Source organism: Mesoplodon mirus, assembly GCF_964341445.2.
Source record: "Mesoplodon mirus genome assembly, chromosome: 12".
In the NCBI taxonomy this organism is placed as follows: domain Eukaryota; kingdom Metazoa; phylum Chordata; class Mammalia; order Artiodactyla; family Ziphiidae; genus Mesoplodon; species Mesoplodon mirus.
This window is the reverse complement of record NC_138988.1, coordinates 55,945,010-55,967,596: the sequence shown is the minus strand read 5'-3', so window position 1 is coordinate 55,967,596 and position 22,587 is coordinate 55,945,010.

Sequence of the window (22,587 nt, the reverse complement as noted above, 5' to 3'; positions counted from 1 at the left end):
TAGCTTCCTGCTCTATCTCCTCCCAGCTCTTAAAATTTCCTGCTCTGTTTCGCTGGCACCACCCATGCCAGGACCCAGGGTGTGTTTCATTGCTGCAGCTGTTTCACTCGCCTATTTTTATCAACACAGAGGTTAGTCTCAGAAGTGATGGCTTAAAATAATTCACCTGATGTCCTCTTGGACATCTGAAACCTGAGTGACTTCACAACACCTGAGGATGCTGAGAAACCTGTGTTGTCACTCATGGTGTCTTTAGCAGGAAGCTGACATTAGCATTCAGGTTTTTTCTTTGCATGTAGGCATTCATTCATTCCTTTATTTGTCTGTTTATCCAGGGAGCATTTATGAAAAACCTAGGAGCGAGCTAGCTGCTAGGAAGGTCACACGAAGATCACTAGACAGCTGTCTCTCTGGAAATACAGCAGGGAAATAATGTTTTTCCTCCCTGGCACAGATATGTCATAAATTAGCTGAAGCATTCACAAATTTCCAATGGTGTGAGCCAAGGCATCATTCATTTTTTACAGCCACACATAAGAAGCCAGACAGGGTAGTTTAATGTCATGGGTTAGCAGCACTGGGCTTTGGTGACATATGGCTTGGGTTCAAAATCTGGCCAACCATTTACTAGGCTGGCTGATTTGGAGAAGTTACCTACCTATACATGGAGCACATTTGTGGGTCCATTTGAGAAGACCCTGACTTTTGGTTTGCTGTCTGTGAAATGTGGGTGATGCTGTTTTGCTGAGGAGCTTAATAAAGCTATTTGTGTGTATGAATTCAGCCTGATGGTGACATGAAAAATAGATAGTTTTCTTTCCCTCCATTGCTGTATTCCGACCTATTTTTTGATATCTCCCTCTCTGTCTTTTCATGAGACATTCTCTCACTTTTTATTGCCTTTAACAATAAGGACAGTACTATTTTCAGCCATTAAAATGTTTAGTCTAGTTTACATTAAAAATTTATATAAACAATCAAGAGTGAGATGAGCTATTTCAATATATATAATTACATATTAATTTATATATAACTATATAATATAATTTATATAATATATTAATATGTATTTATAATATATTAATGTGTATTTCAAATACATATATTATATATATTATACATCTTGTATGCAATATATATGACAAATGATTCACCCAGAATATATAATATATTAATGTATATTATATTTATATAATATATATATTTTTAAAATTTATTGATTTCATTATTTATTTTATTTTTGGCTGCGTTGGGTCTTCATTGCTGTGCACGGGCTTTTCTCTAGTTGTGGAGAGGGGGGCTACTCTTCGTTGTGGTGCGTGGGCTTCTCATTATGATGGCTTCTCTTGTTGTGGAGCATGGGCTCTAGGTGCGTGTGGGATTCAGTATTTGTAGCACTTGGATTCCATAGTTGTGGCTCACAGACTCTAGAGCACAGGCTCAGTAGTTTTGGCACATGGGCTTAGTTTCTCCGCGGCTTGTGAGATCTTCTCGGACCAGGGGTCAAACCCATGTTCCCTGGATTGGCAGGCAGATTCTTAACCACTACACCATCAGGGAAGCCCCATATAATATATATTCATATAATATAGTTTTATAATGTATTAGTATATTATATATTTCAAATATGTATATTATATATTTCCTACATGTATATTATAGGAATATGTATATTATACATATTATGTATCATACATATTATGTATAATTATGTATTATACATAATAATATTATAATATTGTATATATTATGTATAACTATACATAATAATAAATATTATGCATATTTATACATATTATGTATATTAAAGATATATTAATATATATACATTAAATTTAATATATAATATATTAGTATATTATTTTAACATATTATTATAACACATATATATTTAATATATATTAAATATACATTATACATTATATAAATATATTATATATTTTAATATATTATACATTATCAATATATTATTATAACACATATATATTTAATATATTATTATGACACATTATTATTATTATATTATTATTTTAGTATATTATTATATCATACAATATATTATTTATTATAATAATATCTCAAAATATTATATATTATATATTAAATATATTACATATTAAACAAATATAAACTGTATATAATATATAATATAATTATATATTATATATTAATATATAATATATAATATAATTATATGTTATATATTCTTATAATATAGTTATATATTGTATTAATATATTTTATATTTCAAACATATATATTATATAATATATAATATATAAATATTTTTATATTTAATATATTTATATGTAATAAATTTATATTAATATATTTATATTATTAAATTTATATTTATAAAACATAAATATATGAATATAATTTGTCTTATATAATATTTCAATACATATTTTATATATCATATATATTTGAAATATATAATATATTAATATATTATATTTTGAAATATATATTATATAATATATATGATAAATTACTCACCCAGCATATATAAAGCACTTCTACAAATCAGTGAGAAAGAAAGCAACCCAATAGAAAAATGAACGAATGACTTGAACAGACACTTCATGAAAGAGGATATCCCACTGGCTAATAAATTTATGAAAAGCTTCTTAAATTCATTACTCACCAGAAAAATGCAAATTAAAACTACAATGAGATACTACTATATAGGGACCAGAATAGTACATGTTTATTTTATAAAAAGGCAAAAGTGATCATGTATTGAGAATATAGAACAGCAGGAAATTTCAATCAACTGCTGATGGGAACATAAATTGATTTTCCCAACATGGTAAAACTCTTTGGCAATATCTATTAAAATTAGACATAAGCATATGCCATGACCCAGCAAACCCCCTCCTAGGCATAGACCCCACAGAAATGCATACACATGTGTTCACAAAAGGCATTCTCTGAAATGTTTATAGCCCCATAGTGGCCCCAAACTGGAATCTATCCAAATTCTCACACAATCAAATATTATATGACAATGCAAATCAATGATTTACAGCTCAACAAAACATGGATAAATCTCATAAATGTGATACTCAGTGAAAGAAACCAGTCCCCCAAAGACTACATATTCTATGATTCAATTTGTTTGAAGTACAGAAACAGAAAAAACTAATCTATAATATTGGCAGTCATTTTTGGGGAGAGTAATAACTGAATTGAAAGAGGACAAGAAGGAGACTTCTGTTTCTTGACTGGGATGCTAGTTATACAGTGTGTTCAGTTTGTGAAAATTTATCAAACTATGCACTCATGTATGTGTATTTTTCTGTATGTCCCTCTTCAGTAAAATTCTCTTCTTTTCCCATGACTCTGGAATATTTTTCACTTATCCTTACCTTGCTTTTCTGTACCTTCCCGTATCACCTACCCATTCTTTTTACATTCCTATCATCCTTGAGCTCTGGGATGCTACAGTCCAGAGCCCAAGGAGACCTGGGCTGGGGTAGACTCTTCCCCGTTCTCCCCACCTCCCAGACACACTCTGTACATCCAGGCAGAGCTCTCTCTGCAGCTCTAGTCCTTGGTCCTACGAGCCATCTTGGGGATTCCTGAACACATTACACACCAGGATCTTCTTGTGCTCTGCAGCTCTCCCACCTACCTGATGTGGGGAAAATCATGACATGGCCTGCACAAAACTTTTGAGGAACATTCAAAATTTAATGCAGAATCCGATCAGCCATAACCAGAATGTGAGTGATTCTTTACATCCAAAGGCCTGAGTTCTTCAACTGATCAAGTGTAAAGAAAGGCATGGTTTGGGTTCTATGGAGTAAAATAGACCTTCAAGGAATATCGAATTAAAACAAATAGGCAAGAATAAACTACCATGTCTAGGGATGCACTAAAATTATTTTTAATAAATACACACAAAAATGATTACTATACCATCAGGGTAATGGTTACTTGCTGGGTGTGGGGTGGGGGGAAAGTGTTGTGATTGGGATGGGCATGTGGATGGAGCTTCTGGGGTTCATTGGTGTGCTGGTTAGTTTTATGTGTCAACTTGACTAGATCACAATGCCAAGTTATTTGGTTAAACATTATCTAGATGTTTCTGTGAGGGTATTTTTCTGACGAGCCTAACATTTAAATCAGTAGGCTTCGAGTAAAGCCAATTACCCTCTATAACGTGAATCCACCTCATCCAATCAGTTGAAGGCCTTAATAGAAAAAGACTGCCCTCTCCCAAACCAAAAACTCTTTATGGTTACCAAAGGGGAAAGCGGGGAGGAGGGATAAATTCAGAGTTTGGGTTTAGCAGATACACACTACTATACATAAAACGGGTAAACAACATGGTTCTATTGTATAGCACAGGGAATTATAATCAACATCTTGTAATAACCTATGATGGAAAAGAATCTGAAAAAAACCCTGTATATATATATATATATATATATATATATATATATATATATATATATATATACACACACACACACATATATATATATATATTCTTTACTATACACCAGAAACTAACACAACATTGTAAACCAACTATACTTCAATTTTTTAAAAAATTAATGTTAAAAAAAAAATGAAGAGAGAATTCTGCTAGGAGACGCCTTCAGACTGAAACTGAAGCATCAACTCCTTCCTGGGTCTGCAGGCACTGCCCTACTTTGCAGACTTTGGACTTGCCAGATTCCACAATCACGTGAGCTAAATTGATTGCCACTGTAGGCTACAAGCTAGGCAATGGACTAAGTGATGAATATACAAAAATAAAAAAGCCATAAACTTGAGTTTAAGTACCTTCCCTTTGAGGATGGATGGGGACACAAAGCTGATTCTCTGCTCACTTCCTTTCTTTATCACCATTACCTGAAGGCAAAAGGTCTTCTTTTGGGAACACATGCTAAAAATAAATTGACTCCTGTTAGTCCCTTTTGGGCAATTGGTTGCCTACAGAACACATCCAAGGGTCAATGTCTTTGTGTGAAAAGTACATAAAATTGCTGTCAGGAGGGATAAACACAGGATATTAAAAGTTAACGTAAACAGGACTTCCCTGATGGCACAGTGGTTGGGAGTCCACCTGCCAATGCAGGGGATGTGGGTTCGAGCCCTGGTCCGGGAGGATCCCACATGTCTCGGAGCAGCTAGGCCCATGGGCCACACTGCTGAGTCTGCGCTCTGGAGCCCATGAGCCACAACTACTGAGCCCACTTGCCTAGAGCCCATGCTCTGCAACGGGAGAAGCCACCGCAATGAGAGGCCCACACACTACAGCGAAGAGTGGCCCCTGCTCACCGCAACTGGAGAAAGGTCACACGCAGCAACGAGGACCCAATGCAGCCAAAAAATAAATAAATAAATTTATTTTTTTTTAAAGTTAACATAAACAAAGATCACAGGTTTAACTCAATGTTAACTGGAGTCTCCTGGTTCCTTAAAATCTAGACAGGATTGATTCCAATACCTAGGTTGTGGTTTTTAGAAGTCCAAAACTCTTCTTTTATTTCATTTTTTAAAAAATTTTGGGGCCTCCCTGGTGGCGCAGTGGTTGAGAGTCCGCCTGCCGATGTAGGGGATACGGGTTCGTGCCCCGGTCTGGGAGGATCCCATATGCCGCGGAGCGGCTGGGCCCGTGAGCCATGGCCGCTGAGCCTGTGCGTCCGGAGCCTGTGCTCTGCAACGGGAGAGGCCACAACGGTGAGAGGCCCGCGTACAGAAAAAAAAAAAAAAAAAAAAAAAAAAAAATTTTGAAGGATACTTTTGCTGGATATAGGATTCTTTGTTGATAATCTTTTCCTTTCAGGAATTTAAATATGTCATCCCACTAAAGCTCTTCTTAAATGTTCTCTCTTACTCTGTTTCTATTATGTGGGAATGGGAATTTTTCATCTCCCATGTGGCACATCTCCTGATCCTCCCTCCAAAGGAACTACAAATCAAGAGTTTTATTTCATGTTTTAGGGATTACTGGGAAGGGTTCCATTAGATACTATAGAGCAAATAACTGGAGTATACTAAGAGATTTTATTAAAACATTTTTTTCACCACCATCATCATCATGTAGCACTGGTAGCAGAATTCTCAGCATATTCCCAGTTCCTCAGTGGACTGAGTTAAAATCCTCTCCTTGTCTCCTGGTGAGGATTTTATCACTCACCTTTTGTGGTCTCCATATCTGCCATCCCACATGCACACAGCCATCTTCTACACCAGTGGGGCTATTTTCCCAAGACCTGCACCCACTCCGGGTGAGAGATTGTTCACAGTCCTCACCTAGGAGAATAGCTAAATCCAGCCTTGGAGACAGTTTTCTTCACCCCAGTTCACCTCCACTCTCCAAAACATCCTCACAAGAAAATGGAGAAGTTGAGTTTGATTAAATAAAGCCTGACCACAGTTTCCAATGATTATTAGAACCAGAAGAGTCAGGGATAAGATGTCAAAAAATTGTTGATACGAGAGAGATAGAGCGACCTTCTTCTTCTGTGCTCTGAGGAGGGACCTTACATCTTTGCATTTCCAGTTGCTTCTGCTTGAAATGTATTCCCAGACTCCCTTCTGCCTAGCGACATGTTTCTTCTTCTTCTTCTTCTTCTTCTTTTGGTGTTTCTTCTATTATAAACAACTTGAAAAATCTTTCAAAGTTAACTCCAGAAATTTCATCACTGTCTACCATGATTTCTTCTAGCCTTTCTTTCTCTCTCTAATAAAGTAGTTATTTTAAGACAGTATGATTTGAGTGTGACTACCTTTCCTACTAAACTGTGAATTATTTGTGATTTGGGACCATGCCTGGTCATAGGATTTTTTCCGAAGCAGTGTGTGTTTCTTAAGGTTGTAAATAATAGAAAGATGGCATTTAAGAGGAAGTTGTGTTGATTCATATATAAGTTGGCCCAGAAGGTTCATGTTTTTTTGTTTTTTAAAAATTTTATTTATTTTTGGCTGCACTGGGTCTTCGTTGCTGCGTGTGGGTTTTCTCTAGTTGCGGAAAGTGGGGGCTACTCTTCATTGTGGTGTATGGGCTTCTCATTGCAGCAGCTTCTCTTGTTGCGAAGCACAGGCTCTAGGCATGCGGGCTTCAGTAGTTGTGGCTCGCGGGCTCTAGAGTGCAGGCTCAGCAGTTGTGGTGCACAGGCTTAGTTGCCCCGCAACATGTGGGATCTTCCCAGACCAGGGCTTGAACCTGTGTCCCCTGCATTGGCAGGCAGATTCTTAACCACTGTGCCACCAGGGAAGTCCCCAGCAGGTTCATGTTTTGAAATGATCCAATGTAAGCTTTCTTACAATTAAAGAAGAAAATTTAGCCTTATAAAGGAAAACACCTAAAACTCTGGCCAGTGTACCTTTCTTTACACAAGAAACAGATGATTTAGTGGCTTCAGGAACTGCTAACTTTCTACTATTTTAAGTTATTAAGAGAGACTGCAAGTGTGGATAAAGATGTTGCAAAGATATTTTCCCATGTTTTAAAAAAATCGTGGGTGTGGAATCCCAGGTACTATTGGATTTGTAGGGAAGATAAGACTTTTCTTCTATCTTCTTAGGTTGTGTAATAAGGCCTGTAAATTAAACTGACAAAAGACTGATTAACAGGAGGAAAAACATACAAATTTTACTTGATGTTAATATTTTATGTGGCATGAAAGCTTTCATAGAAGAGAAAGAGATATTGTAAGGGTGGGATAGACCTGGAAACTTACATGCCATGTTAACAAAGAACAGTTCGCTGTGGAGACCAGACATGACAAAGGGAAAAGGGGCTGGGCTGGGGCTGCCAAATTGTGGGAAAGTTAGGAAATATGTGGGGGAAACTAATGGGAGATAAAGGTTATTTTAGTAGGTTTGTTTGCACAGATTCATCGTGGTGTCAACTTTTCATGTCTGGAGATAAGAATGTTCTCTTCTTCCTGGTGCAGGGAGAGTACTTTTCTCATATGAAATTGTATGTCCTGCTTTTAGGTAGAAAGAGGGAGGTCAGAGACCCCTTCCTGCACCTGCTCTTTGTCAAGTGTATGCGGCTCAAAATAATCCATATAGCAGGATGGCATATTTGGGGGTAGCATGTTCTGATTCCCTTCAGAGTGTAGGGTTTTTTCCCGCAAATCACCACCAATACATTTATTTGAGGGAGAAAAGGTCAAATCTTATTAGGAACTTTTAAACTGGGTAGGACTAGAGACCCTGATCTGCCTAACTTCTGAGTGTTCACGGCTGCACAGGTGACCAGGTACTGCACATGAGGCATCACCATGAAACTGATGAAGAGGGGGACACGTTCTGAGCAGTCACACGATGTCCCATTCAGAAGGTGCTGCCTTCTTCTTATCAGAAAAGTAGTGCTGAGAAAAATGAAAGCAGAACCTAGCCAGGACTTCCTAGCACATGCCCGGACGTGATGGTGGCCTCCTGAAAGGGGATCACACCCTATTTACAAAGTAGGAGAGCGATGCTCCCAGCTGAGCTGAAGGATGAGAGCTGGGGCCAACTCAAGTGGTGTGAATGGGGGGTGGGACCTGACCCCCTGAGTCTTCGCCCTTCTGACCTGGGCCTCCACAAGCCATTCTCTGGCCCCAGCACAAGGCAGACTCGGCAAATCTGCAATGGAAGGGGATTCTGCCCCAATTCCTCAGTGCCAACCCGCTTCCTCAGGTCTAACAGTGACCAAGCTCACCTCCACCCATCCCCTGCTTCTGTGCAGACATATGGCAAATATGGAAGCCAGAGCCCAGCTGGGCTGGAACACATCTAGGTGTTGCTGGGTTGGTCATGTAACAGGTGTCTGGAGATGATCAGGCCTCACCCATGGTGGCCAGGCTGAGATAGTGTGGGTTTTGTGTTTCTTTTTTTTAAAATTGAAGTACAGTTAATTTACAATGTTGTGTTAGTTTCAAGTGTACAGCAAAATGATTTGGTTATATATATGTGTGTATTCTTTTTCAGATTCTTTTCCATTAAAGGTTAATTCAATATATTGAGTAGAGTTCCCTGTGCTATACTTTGTTCTTTGGTCTTTGTTGTTTAAGAGACAGTGTTTTTTGAGGTGGTTCGGGGTACTCCAGGGCAAAGCATAATGACACCTGGTGGTGGAAAGGCAGGCTGGAGCCATGGAAAGGCTCACCCTGCCCACTCAGGTCCTTCCAGCAGTGGATCCGGATTTGAACTCTGGGGAGCCCGGCCTGCAGCCATGAGATCGCCCACCAGCAGGAAGGGGTAGGTCAGCATGCCACTGCTACCCCTGTGGGGTAGCTCGGAATGGATGATCAGGGCCTGGCTGAAGCTGTCATCCACCAGGTAAGCACTGAGGAAGTGGCCAGCAGGTTACAGCCCTACAAGAAAACCGCATCTTCCAGGATGTGAGGGATTAAGCTGACAAAGAGTCCCAGCAGCCCCTCGTCTTTGAAAATCTTCCCAATGGATCTCAACTCTCCAGTGTACTTGGTCTCCAGTCCCACAGAATGGACCGTGCAGCTATTGAGATGACACGTAAGGGGTGACCCAGTATGCGGGACATGCCCTGCATCATCATCGGGTAGGAGGTCTTCTTCACCACAGTCTTCAGAGAAGTCTTAGTGTCATCCTTGCTGGAAACCTGCTCGATATCATCCGGAGAGAAAATCTTCTTCATGCTGCCCGGGGTCATGGTGGAGAGGGCAGTGGACGTCAGCCAGCAGCTCAGGCCTTGGAACAGCCTATCTTCCCCTCCACTTGCACAATGTCCTTGGCGCAGGTGAAGAAGGTCGGAGGCTAGAGGACCTTCCTTCCCAGCACATTGGTCTCAACGGTGTGGGCATTGGCTCACGACCCGTCTGATGGGCAGCTCCATGTAGAGCAGTTGGTGACTGAGCTGTCACCCTTGCGCCCAGCACCATGAAAAGAGCTTGGTGGTGGGGTCTTGGTCCCCAGAGCCCAGGGCCCCCAACGCGCTATCCATCCTGCCGGCTGAAGGTGGCAGATGTGCGAGGATATGCGAAGAAGCACGAGGTTGCACTGGGATGCTTGGGAATGCGCGGGGGCATGTGTGGGTGGTGGGTACAGAGCCTGGCCTCCACCCTGCCTCTGCTCCGGCTCCGGCTCCCACCATCCCCAGCACTGCCATGAGCCCACCTTATGGTTTTAATTTTGATGAAACTGGCTTCTATTAAAATCAAATGTCGGGCTTCCCTGGTGGCACAGTGGTTGAAAGTCCACCTGCCGATGCAGGGGACACGGGTTCGTGCCCCGGTCCGGGAAGATCCCACATGCCGCGGAGCGGCTAGGCCCGTGAGCCATGGCTGCTGAGCCTGTGCATCCGGAGCCTGTGCTCCGCAATGGGAGAGGCCACAGCAGTGAGAGCCCCGCGTACCACAAAAAGAAAAAAAAAAAAATCAAATGTCTTCAGGCCCTACACCTCTGAGGAGGACGTGTGGGAGGAGAGCAAACTCCAAGGTATAGGGCTTGCAAAACAGGGTAGGTTCAAATGATGCTAGAGATTTACTTGTGCTAATAATTTTTATTAAGATTATTAATGTGTGTGTGTTAAAGTTCTATTCTGAAGTTTCTTAAGTTTTTATTGAGCTGCCTCCAATCCTATTTTTTCCCATAATACAGGATGCAAAAATTTTCAGTAAAATGTATTTAATGTTAGAGCAGAAACGCATGTATCTGCAATTCCTAGCAAAAAGAAAGTTGTCAAAAATATTTGCTAATTGGGCGGGCATTATAACTCTGAGAGTATATTCCCAGAACATTTCACCTAAGTGTCTCTAATTTATAGCTGAGCTCACCTTATCTCAGATTCCTAAAGAATTATCTACCTCGACAGTCACAATTCCTTGTGAAATAAACCATTCCTGTTTCTCATTATGCCCTATTTATTCTCCTCCCAACATGACCTCTTAATTACGTGTGTATCTGTGTTTCCCATTAGACTGTGAGTTCTGCCAGACTGGGTATCTGGTAGGCACTCCACAAACACATATCGTTGAATGAATGAATCAGTGTTAGGTGAATATTTGTATCACTTGCCAACCTAGAATCTTAATTTCTCTTGGGAGAGATAGAAAAATGACAAGGTGTATCCATCAACAGCAGGGAAGCTATTTCTAATGTCTTTCATTTATTAAGTAATACATATGGACAAATGTTTTAATATAATCCTCATAACTATATCATATCTAAGAGTACTTTTATTGCCCCCATTTCATAGCTGAGGAAACTAAAACTGAGAGGGATTACACCATCCTTCCCAACATCAAACAGCCAATAAGTATCAGAGCTGGGGCTGATACCCAGGTGGTCTGATTTCATGCCAGCTCTTAACTGGCATACTATATTATCTCCAAATTTCAACAACATTATTTCAATGTCAGTGTTGTACAAATGTGTATGTGTGAATGCTGTGTTGCATCATAACCAAAGATGTTAAAGGACCTATAACTGAGTGACTCCAGAATATTTCCCTCATTGGATGTAACTGTCTTCAGTCTTCTCTTTTTTCTAGAAGGAACAGAGGACTTATTTTAACCAACCACATTCAGACTTATGAACTCATTCTGTCTAACCTGGAGTTGTAGTTGGCCATCCTCAGTAAGTCTAACCACCTGAACCACACCACCTTTTCGTGCTTAAGAAACCCAGATTCCTTGGGCTCCCTCCTCCTCAGCCATTCTGTGGATGTCTTCTCTGCTGTGTTTTCTCTTGCCAAGGAAATAAACTCAACAAAAACTTTCCCTTCCTCTTTCCACCCACTCCTCCTCCTTCTTTTTTTTTTAAAGCTCTGATAGTCTTTGATTTATTCTTTGATAGTGTGCAGTGCTGTGTGAGAATATTCCAGAAGGATATTCACCACCATTAGATCCCAAATGCCAGGTTTAGAAAGTTTACTCTTTTTCAATCTCAGTCAAATAATTAGACAAATCTACTTTGCTTCTGAAATACCATAAACTCATATAGATTGAGACATAGAGAAAATTATGTCAGTGAGTGACAAAATGACGTAAGAAAATTCAGCATCCAAGTTCTGTAGAGGAGTGTACAGTCATCAGAAGCAGGTCAGCAAGATGTTGCCTCATGGAAGCCTTTGGAAAACTGTTCTAAAGGAAGGACTCAGAATTAACCAGTTAACCAATGGTTTATAAATGGTTTCTACTTGAGGCTGTAGTGGTACTAAAAAAAATTTGAAAATTTGAAAAAATTTAAAAACAGGGTATTCTCTTAAGTAAGCCAAAATAGGTCCCCACCCCAAATAACCCCCTGAATCATAACCCCAAAATTATCTGGGTTATTCTGGTATTTTCAGAGCCAAGTTTTTATCCATAAACTTCCATTTAATTCTTTCACAAGTAATTGAAAATTCAACATTTGGGAGCCTGTGTTCTTAAGGTTTATTCTATCTGTTATGTAGAAAGTAGAATTTGTGTGTATGTGCTTGTGAGAGAGGGCAGGCATGTAGGAACATGTGTGTATGTACACTTACATGTATGTCATGTAGATCACTGCATTCTGTACAAAAGTATTCTTATTAAAAAGAAGAAAACAGGAGAAACACACTTATGTAACTCCCCTATACATATTTTAAATGGATTTTTTTCATTTGTTTGTTTGCATATTTGTTTTCTCTGTATATCTGAATTGTGATAGCTATTCAAAGTTTCTTTGAACAGTTTGGCTGAATAAATGAAGAAAGAAGAGTGAGAATAAAGACGAGTGGGTATAATCTGTGATTTTGTGGGAAACCAGAAGGCAACTTTAAAGATTTTTCTCAATTTGGGATGTATAAGGAAATGGTGCCCTTTACAATATGCTATGCTTTGAAGCTGGTATTTCAGAGAATTTTTCCTCCTTTAAATTGGATAATTTATAAATGAATGCTCCCAAAGGAACTCTTAAAATCAAAGAAAAACATAGGCTGCTGGAAAATTGATTTGTCACCAGTACTTTTTAGCCTAAATAATTTTCAAATTTGATAATGACTTGATTTTAAAATTTCATACGTTGAATGTCAGGAATATGCAAATAACGTAGATGGAAGGGATGGATGTGGTGAGGGTGTCTCCTGGGGAAATGTTTCAGCCACATCTCTCATATCATCTCATGGAAATAGATCATTACTTGCAGTTGTACTTACATACCTCTGTTTTAATATTTGGTTCCAGTTGGGAAAGGAGGAAAACAAAATTCATGCTGGGCTTGTGATCATCAGGTTCTGTGTCGTGTTTTCTGGATGTCTGGGTAGATCTGATTTAATTCTCAAGGCAATCCTGAGAACAAAGTGGTGCCCTGATTCTACAGATGGGGAAGAGGAGGCAGAGAGAGGTTGGAGAGATTATTCACAAGGAACTTGTTTTTAATTACCATTTTTAAAATTGAAGTATGGTTAATTTACAATACTGTGTTAGTTTCAGGTATACAGCAAAGTGATTCAGTTATACATATTCAGTTATATATATATATATTCAGTTATTATATATATAGTCTTTTTCAGATTCTTTTCCATTATAGGTTATTACAACATATTGAATATAGTTCCCTGTGCTCTGCAGTAGGTCCTTGTTGTTTATTTGTTTTATATATAGTAGTGTGTATCTGCTAATCCCAAACTCCTAATTTATCTAACCCCCTCCCCCACTATCCCCTTTGGTAACCATAATTTTTTTTGTTTTCTATGTCTATGAGTCTATTTCTGTTTTGTAAATAAGTTCATTTATATCATTTTTTAAAGATTCCACATATAGGTGATATCATATGATATTTGTCTTTGTCTGTTTGACTTATTTCACTTAAGTGGATAATCTCTATGTCCATCCATGTTGCTGCAAATGGCATGATTTCATTCTTTTTCATGGCTGAGTGATGAAGTAATGAAGTTTTAAAAGGTTTTTATGGCTCTTTCCAATTCTTTCCACTGTAGAAGCAGTTCTCAAACTTGAAGGAGCATGAAAGTCCCCTGAAGTGCTTATTAAATACAGGTCACTGGGCTCCACCCTCAGACCTGCTGATTCAGTGGTTCTGTGGTGCAGCTGAGAATCTGCATTTTTAACAAGTCCCCAGGTGGTGTTGTAGCTGATCCTGGGGCCACACTTTGAGAACCAGTGTCCTATAACAGAGGATGGGATCTCTAAACCCATATCAATCATGCCCTGTTAATAAAAAGTGAGTATCCAGTGCCTGATTGGAATCTTGAAAATCTGCAGCCTGATGTGCTTTTTTGCTCCTCAGATACAGTGTGTGTGCCCTTGGGGAGTGCGATGGTTTGCCTGGGGGCCCTCAAAGCTGCAGGGTAAACACAAAGCATCTTTAAGGAGTAACGGTTTTCTTTGATGGTAAAAAGTTTAACATGCTATTTTTATATTAAAACAAACACACAGCTGGGCTATAGAGGAGAATACAAATTCATATGCATTCCTGAGATAAAGCTCTAGATTTCAAAGGAAGTTTGCCCTTGTGGTAGACAGCTTTAGGCTATGCTTCCACTCTCAGAGGGTACAAGTTGGCTGTCCTCTGGCAATGAGAGAGTTTAGCTGAAGAAAAAACGAGGTTACTTTATGTTGCTATTAAATACTTTCTTGACCTGAGAGTTCCTGTTTCTGGATTCAGATTCTAGTCTCTCCCTGACCTGATATTCCCCAGGGTCTAGCCTTCAGGAACAGGTACACAGGCCTTTTTCTGAGGACATATAGAAAGCTGAAATTACTATTTTAGCACTGGATGCTATAAACTTCAAATTAAAAACAATATAGTAGCACAGGGAACTATATTCAATATTCTGTGACAAACCATAATGGAAAAGAATATGAAAAAGAATATATATATATATGTGTGTATGTGTGTGTGTGTGTGCGCGTGTGTATAACTGAGTCACTTTGCTGTACAGCAGAAATTAATACAACATTGTAAGTCAAATATACTTCAATAAAATCTAAAAAGAAATAAAGAAATTAAGTATATTTTAAGCCTCTTTTCTTCATGGAGGAAAATAATTCAAAGTCAGCTTGGGGTGATGTCTTCCTTCACTGTGGATCCTAGAAAAATCTGGGATTCATTGCATAGGTATGTGCATGACACCTCCCCCCCCCCACCCAGCAAACACATAAGTTCCTAAGTCAGGGGCCCTTTCCCAGGCTGCATTGTCCATCTGGAGCGAGTGCCCTGCTTTACACTAAGCACAAACGCAGGGCCCTTTCTTTGGTCCCCAGTTTACAGCTTTGCTAAGGGCAGTGGCGCTTACTTACCCCCTCCTAGAAGTTCTCTCACTACTGGTTTTGTTTGGCCCACAAGCTGACAATGGTTTTGCAGTTTTAAATGGTTGAAAAAGATCAAAACAGGAATAATGTTTCATGACACATGAAAATGATAAGAAATTAAAATTTCTATGATAAGAAAGGCAGTTTACATAAATAAAGTTTTATTGGAACACAGCCACACTCATTCCATTTTATTGTCTACAGCAGCTTTTGGCTGCCTTCCCACTACAAGAACAGACATGAATAGTCGTGGCTGAGACTTTGTAGCCCACAAAGCCAAAAAATAGATACTGTTTGCCAGAAAAAGTTTACAGATTCCTGCTCTAGACTGTGCAGGAGGCAGGCACATTCTGTACATCTTAGATCCAGAATCAGACCAGGCCCCCACTTATCCTCCCTAGAATAGGTTCTCTCATCTCCCTGTCCTTCCCCCAAGGAAAGCTTTGGCAGCTGGTGGTTGTCTGAATGCCTGACAGCTCTGCAACAAAAACAGTGATGTGTCCTGAAAATAGGGTGTCCAGGCTCAGAACTCAAGGCTTTTAGAGATGAGGGAGGGAAAATTATCTCATTTATTTCTATGCCGGAGTTTTTAAAAACCCTAAATTAATGTCAGTACATTTTCTTAACCTAATTCTTTTTTTTTTTTTTTTTTTGCGGTATGCGGGCCTCTCACTGTTGTGGCCTCTCCCGTTGCAGAGCACAGGCTCCGGACTCGCAGGCTCAGCGGCCATGGCTCACGGGCCCAGCCGCTCCATGGCATGTGGGATCCTCCCAGACCGGGGCACGAGCCCGTGTCCCCTGCATCGGCAGGCAGACTCTTAACCACTGCGCCACCAGGGAAGCCCTCTTTTTAAAAATTTTATTGAAGCATAGTTGATTTTCAATGTTGTGTTAATTTCTGGTGTACAGCAAAGTGATTCATTTATACATGTATATATATTCTTTTTCATATTATTTTCCATGATAGTTTATCCCAAGATATTGAATATAGTTTCCTGTGCTATGCAGTAGGACCTTATTGTTTATCCATCCTGTATATACTAGTTTGCATCTGCTAATCCCAAACTCCCAGTCCTTCCCTCCCCCCACCTCCCTCCCCTTTGGCAACCACAAGTCTGTTCTCTATGTCTGTGAGTCTGTTTTGGTTTCGTAGATAAGTTAAATTGTGTCATTAAAAAAAAATAAATTTATTTATTTATGGCTGCATTGGGTGTTCGTTGCTGCGCGCAGGCTTTCCGTTGCGGCGAAACAGAAAGTTGCGGCGAGCGGGGGCTACTCTTCGTTGCCGTGCGGGTGTGTCTCATTGCGGTGGTTTCTCTTGTTGCAGAGCATGGGCTACAGGGGCTCGGGCTTCAGTAGTTGTGGCTCGCCGGCTCTAGAGTGTAAGCTTAGTAGCTGTGGCACACGGGCTTAGTTGCTCCACAGCATGTGGGATCTTCCTGGACCAGGGATCGAACCCATGTCCCCTGCATTGGCAGGTGGATTCTTAACCACTGCGTCACTAGGGGAGTCCCCAACTTTGTCATATTTTAGATTACACATATAAGTGATATCATACTTACCCTGATTCATAAAGTCTTTGTGAGGAAAGGCTCTGAGAAAATAGGGATGGATTTGGAGTTTGCCCTTTATCCCATCAATGCAAGAAAGCACAACAGGTAAAGAACCTTGTACAGCTTCCCAGGTGACGATGTTGGTAGTGGTACCACCTTTTCACTTTTTCTCCAAGGAGAAAAGTACTCACTCACTCACCAGCACCTATCTCCATCCTGTCTTCTCCCCAGAAAGCAGAGCCTGAATCAGGGCTTGCGTGCAGTTAGTTCATTACGAAGGGTGATCCTGGGAATAGGCTTGAGAGACGAAAACAGGATTAGAGGAAAAGCCAAGGCAAGGGTGCATTCTTTAGTTTCTTCATCCTTAAAAAAAAAACTTTCTTGAGATATAATTCACATAAAAAATTCTCTCATTTAAAAGGTACAATTCAATAGTTTTAAGTATATTCAAAGTTGTGCAGCTGTCACCACAGTCAAGTTTTAGAACATTTTCATTATCTCAGAAAGAAGCCTTATTCCCATTAGAAGTCACTTCCCATTTCCCCCCAACCCTCTCCCAGATCTTGGTAACCACCTCTTTACTTTCTGTCTCTGTGGATTTGCTTATTCTGAAAATTTCACGTAAATGGAATCACATGAGACTGGCTTCTTTCACTTAGCATGTTTTCAAGGTTCAGCCATATTTCAGAGTGTGTCAGCACTATGTTTCTTTTTATTGTAAGAAACATTTTCTTGTATGAACAAACCACATTTTATTTATCCATTCACCAGTTGGTGGACATTAGGGTTTTCTCTATTTTATGGCTATTATAATGATGCTAGGAACATTGGTATATTTTACAAGATTTTGGTGGACATATTTTCAATTTTCTTGGGTGTATTCCTATGAGTGGTATTGCTGGGTCATATGGTAACTCTATGTTTAACCTTTTGAGGGACTGCTGACCTGTTTTCCAAAGTGATTGTACCATTTTACATTCTAACTAGCAATGTATGAGTGTTTCAATTTCCCTACATTCTTGGCAACACTTGATTTTGACCATCGTAGGAGGTGTGAATTGATATCACATTGAGGCTTTGATTTGTTTTTCCTGACGGCTAATGATGGTGAACATCTTTTGTGTGCTTACTGACCATTAGTATATATTTGGAGAAAATTTCTATTCAGATCCTTTGCCCATTTTTCAATTGAGTTATTTGTCTTTTTATTATTGAATTTTAAGAGTACTTTATATATTCTAGATACAAGTATTTTTATCAGGTACATGACTTGCAAGTATCTTCTCCCATTCTGTACATTGTTTTTCCACTTTCTTGATGGTATCCTTTTTAATTTATTTTTATTTTTAACATCTTTATTGGAGTATAATTGCTTTACAATGGTGTGTTAGTTTCTGCTTTATAACAAAGTGAATCAGTTATACCTATACATATATACCCATATCTCCTCCCTCTTGTGTCTCCCTCCCTCCCACCCTCCCCATCCCACCCCTCTAGGTGGACAGAAAGCACCGAGCTGATCTCCCTGTACTATGAAGCTACTTTCCACTAGCTATCTATTTTACATTTGGTAGTGTATATATGTCCATGCCACTCTCTCACTTTGTCCCAGCTTACCCTTCCCCCTCCCCATGTCCTCAAGTCCATTCTCTATGTCTGCATCTTTATCCTGTCCTGCCCCTAGGTTCTTCAGAACTATTTTCTTTCTTTTTTTTTTTTTTTTAGATTCCATATATATATGTGTGTGTTAGCATAGGGTATTTGTTTTTCTCTTTCTGACTTACTTCACTCTGTATGACAGACTCTAGGTCCATCCACCTCACTACAAATAACTCAATTTTGTTTCTTTGTATGGCTGAGTAATATTCCACTGTATATATGTGCCACATCTTCTTTATCCACTCATCTGTTGATGGACACTTAGGTTGCTTCCATGTCCTGGCTATTGTAAATAGAGCTGCAATGAACATTGTGGTACATGACTCTTTTTGAATTATTGTTTTCTCAGGGTATATGCCCAGTAGTGGGATTGCTGGGTCATGTGGTAGTTCTATTTTTAGTTTTTTGAGGAACCTCCATACTGTTCTCCGTAGTGGCTGTATCAATTTACATTCCCACCAACAGTGCAAGAAGGTTCCCTTTTCTCCACACCCTCTCCAGCATTTATTGTTTCTAGATTTTTTTTTCTTTCTTTTTTTTTTTTTTTGTGCTACGCGGGCCTCTCACTGTTGTGGCCTCTCCCATTGCAGAGCACAGGCTCCGGACGCGCAGGCTCAGCGGCCATGGCTCACGGGCCTAGCTGCTCCGCGGCATGTGGGATCTTCCCAGACCAGGGCACGAACCCGTGTCCCCTGCATCGGCAGGCGGACTCTCAACCACTGCGCCACCAGGGAAGCCCCTGTTTCTAGATTTTTTGATGATGGCCTTGATGGTATCCTTTGAGCACAAAAGTTTTAAATTTTGATGTAGCCCAATTTATCTATCTTTTTTCTGTCACTTGTGCTTTTGTTGTTAACTATAGGAAGACTTTGCCTTTCCCAAAGTCATGAAGATGTACTTCTATATTTTCTTCTAAAAGTTTTAGTTTTAGCTCTTACACTTAGGTAGGTGTGTGATCCATTTTGAGTTAATTTTTGTGTATGGTGTGTGAAGAACAGGTTACAACTTGATTCTTTTGCATTTTCATGTCTTGTTGTCCCAAAACCATTTGTTGACAGACTTTTCTTTCCCTCATTGAATTGTTCCAGTACCCTTGTCAAGAATCAGTTGACCATATATGTGAGGGTATATTTCTGTATTCTCAATTCTATTCCATTGGGGTACATATCTATCCTTATGCCAGTTGTCACACTGTTTTGATTATTGTACCTTGGTAGTAAGTTTTGATATTGGGAATATGTACTATTGACTGAATACTTTTGTCCTCCTAAACTTATGTGAAATCCTAATGTATTTGGAGGTGAGCCCTTTGGGAGTTGCTTGGATCATGATTTGTGGAATTCTCATAAATCTGATTAATGTCCTTATAAAAGAGATTCCAGAGAGCTCACTCACCCCTTTTTCACCATGTGAAGATATGGAGGAAAAAAAGGCGATTTATGAGCCAGGAATTGGGCTCTCACCAGACACCAAATGTGCAGGCATCTTGTACTTCACAGCCCCTAGAAATTGAAAATTTTGTTTTATTTTTTAAAATTAATTTATTAATTTATTTATTTTTGGCTGCATTGGGTCTTCGTTGCTGCGTGTGGGCTTTCTCTAGTTGTGGCGAGTGGGGGTTACTCTTTGTTGTGGTGTGCAGTCTTCTCATTGCGGTGGCTTCTCTTGTTGCAGAGTACAGGCTCTAGGTGCACAGGCTTCAGTAGTTGTGGCACACAGGCTCAGTAGTTGTGGCTCATGGGCTTAGTTGCTCTGCAGCACGTGGGATCTTCCTGGGCCAGGGCTTGAACCTGTGTCCCCTGCATTTGCAGGCAGATTCTTAAGCACTCAGCCACTAGGGAAGTCCCAATTTCTGTTTTTTTTTTATAAGCAACCAGTTTATGGTATTATGTTAAAGCAGCCTAAATGGACTAAGACAGTGAGTCTTCCAATGTTATTCATCTTCTTCAAGATTGTTTTGGCTATTCTGAGACCTTTGAATTTCCATATGAGTTTGAGGATCAGCCTGTCAATTTCTTCTGCAAATAAGCCAACTGGGATTTTGATAGGGATTGTGTTGACTCTGCATATTGCTTTAGTGGATATTGCCATCTTAATAATATTAAGTCTTTTGATCCATGAACATGGATGTCTTCTATTTGTTTAGCTTTTCTTTAATTTCTTTGAACAATGTTTTCTAATTTTCAAAGTGTAAATTTTATACATCTTTTGTTCAAATACTTTATGACTAAGTATTTTATTCTTTTTGATGCTATTGTAAGTGAAATTGTTTTCTTGATTTCATTTTCAGATTGTTCATTGCTAGTATATAGAAATACAGTTGTATTTTGTATATTTCTCTTGTAGTTGTGCAACCTTGCTGAACCTGTCTATTAATTCAAATAGTTTTTAGTGAGTTTCTTAGTATATTCTATATACAAGGTCATGTCATCTGGATATGCTAGAGATAACTTTACTTTTTCCTTTCCAATCCAGATGTTATTTATTTCATTTTCTTGCCTGATTGCCCTGCCAGCACCTCCAGTACAATTGGAATAGAAGTGAGGAAAGTGAACATCCTTGTCTTGTTGCTGATCTTAAGGGAAAAGCTCTCATTTTTTCGCCATTAAGTTTGATGTTAGCTGTTGGTTTTTTATAAATGCTCTTTATCAGATTGAGAAACTTGCCTTCTATTCCTAATTTGTTAAATCTTTTAATCATGAAAGAATATTGCATTTTGTCAAATTTTTTTCTTCATCTTTTGGGATGATTATGTGGCTTTTGCCCATTTTTTTCTATTTTTATGGAATATTGCATTGATTGATTTTCAGATGTTAAACCAACCTTAGATTACTGAGATAAATCCTATTTGGTCATGGTTTGCAATCCTTTTTATATGTTGCTGGGTTTAGTTTGATAGTGCTTTGTTGAAGATTTTTGCATCTACATTCATAATAGACATTAGTCTAAAGTTTTCTTTTCTTGTGATATCTTTATCTGGCTTTGGCCTTATAGAATGAATTGGGAAATGTTCTTTCCTCTTCTATTTTTCAGAAGAGTTGATAAAGAATTTGTACTATTTCTTCTTTAAATGTTTGGTAGAATTTACTGGTGAAACCATCTGACTGGATACTATAAAACTCCTAGAGGAAAACAGGCAGAATACTCTTTGACATAAATCACAGCAGTATTTTTTTTGAATCCATCTCCTAAAACAAAGGAAATAAAAGCAAAAATAAACAAATGGGACCTAATTAAATGTAAAATCTTTTGCACAGCAAAGGAAATCATCAACAAAACAAAAAGACAACCTACTGAATGGAGGAAAATATTTGTAAATGATATGACCAATAAGGGATTAATAGGCAACATAGACAAACAGCTCATACAACTCAACATCAAAAAAGCAAAAAACCTGATTAAAAATTGGAATTGTGTATCCTTGAGCCTATCAGCAATGGAGGCCCCTGCAGCTGGATTCTGCCATATCCCTCTGAAAGATCAGGTGTTTCAGAATTGTCCACCAAAGGAACAGAAGAGAGGAGCATTTTTCTACCCACAGCTCCCATCCCCTATCACTAAATGTTTCCTTGTAAAGTGTTAACTCCCTTGCACTTTCAGGATTTCCATTTGTGAGTGCCAAGTGAGTTCTTGTAGATGTTCCACATAGAAGATTCAGGGAAGCAGCAAGGCAGCTGAAGTGTTGTGCTGTTATGTGTAACTGCAGGTAAAGCGTCCAGGTAGAAACTTGTTGTGCCAGTGGCTGGAGTAAATGGTTTGATGGAAAATGTGAATTAGGGTATGAAGCTACTCAATATAGTGCATCCATAGAAGTCTTCAACCTCCTTTTGCTTTCCACTATATTTAATCATTCACAAAGACTTCAAAGCCGTGCTCACCCCTCCAAGTTTACAAAAGGCTTAAACATGAGGGTTCATGGAACAAGCTTCAGCTACTACTTCTGCAACTCATTCTAAGGCCACAATATTCATTTCCTTTCTCTATTTCTCATTGTATATTTCCCTAATCTTTATTCAGTACTTCAGTGCAGACAAGTTGCTTGCCTGGTAGGGTAACTCAGAACTTCATGTCTGGGGGATATGAGTCCTCAATTGTTTTACCTTTGTTGAACTGTGGTTTCTGCAGTTTCCCATTTACAGTTATTACTGAAC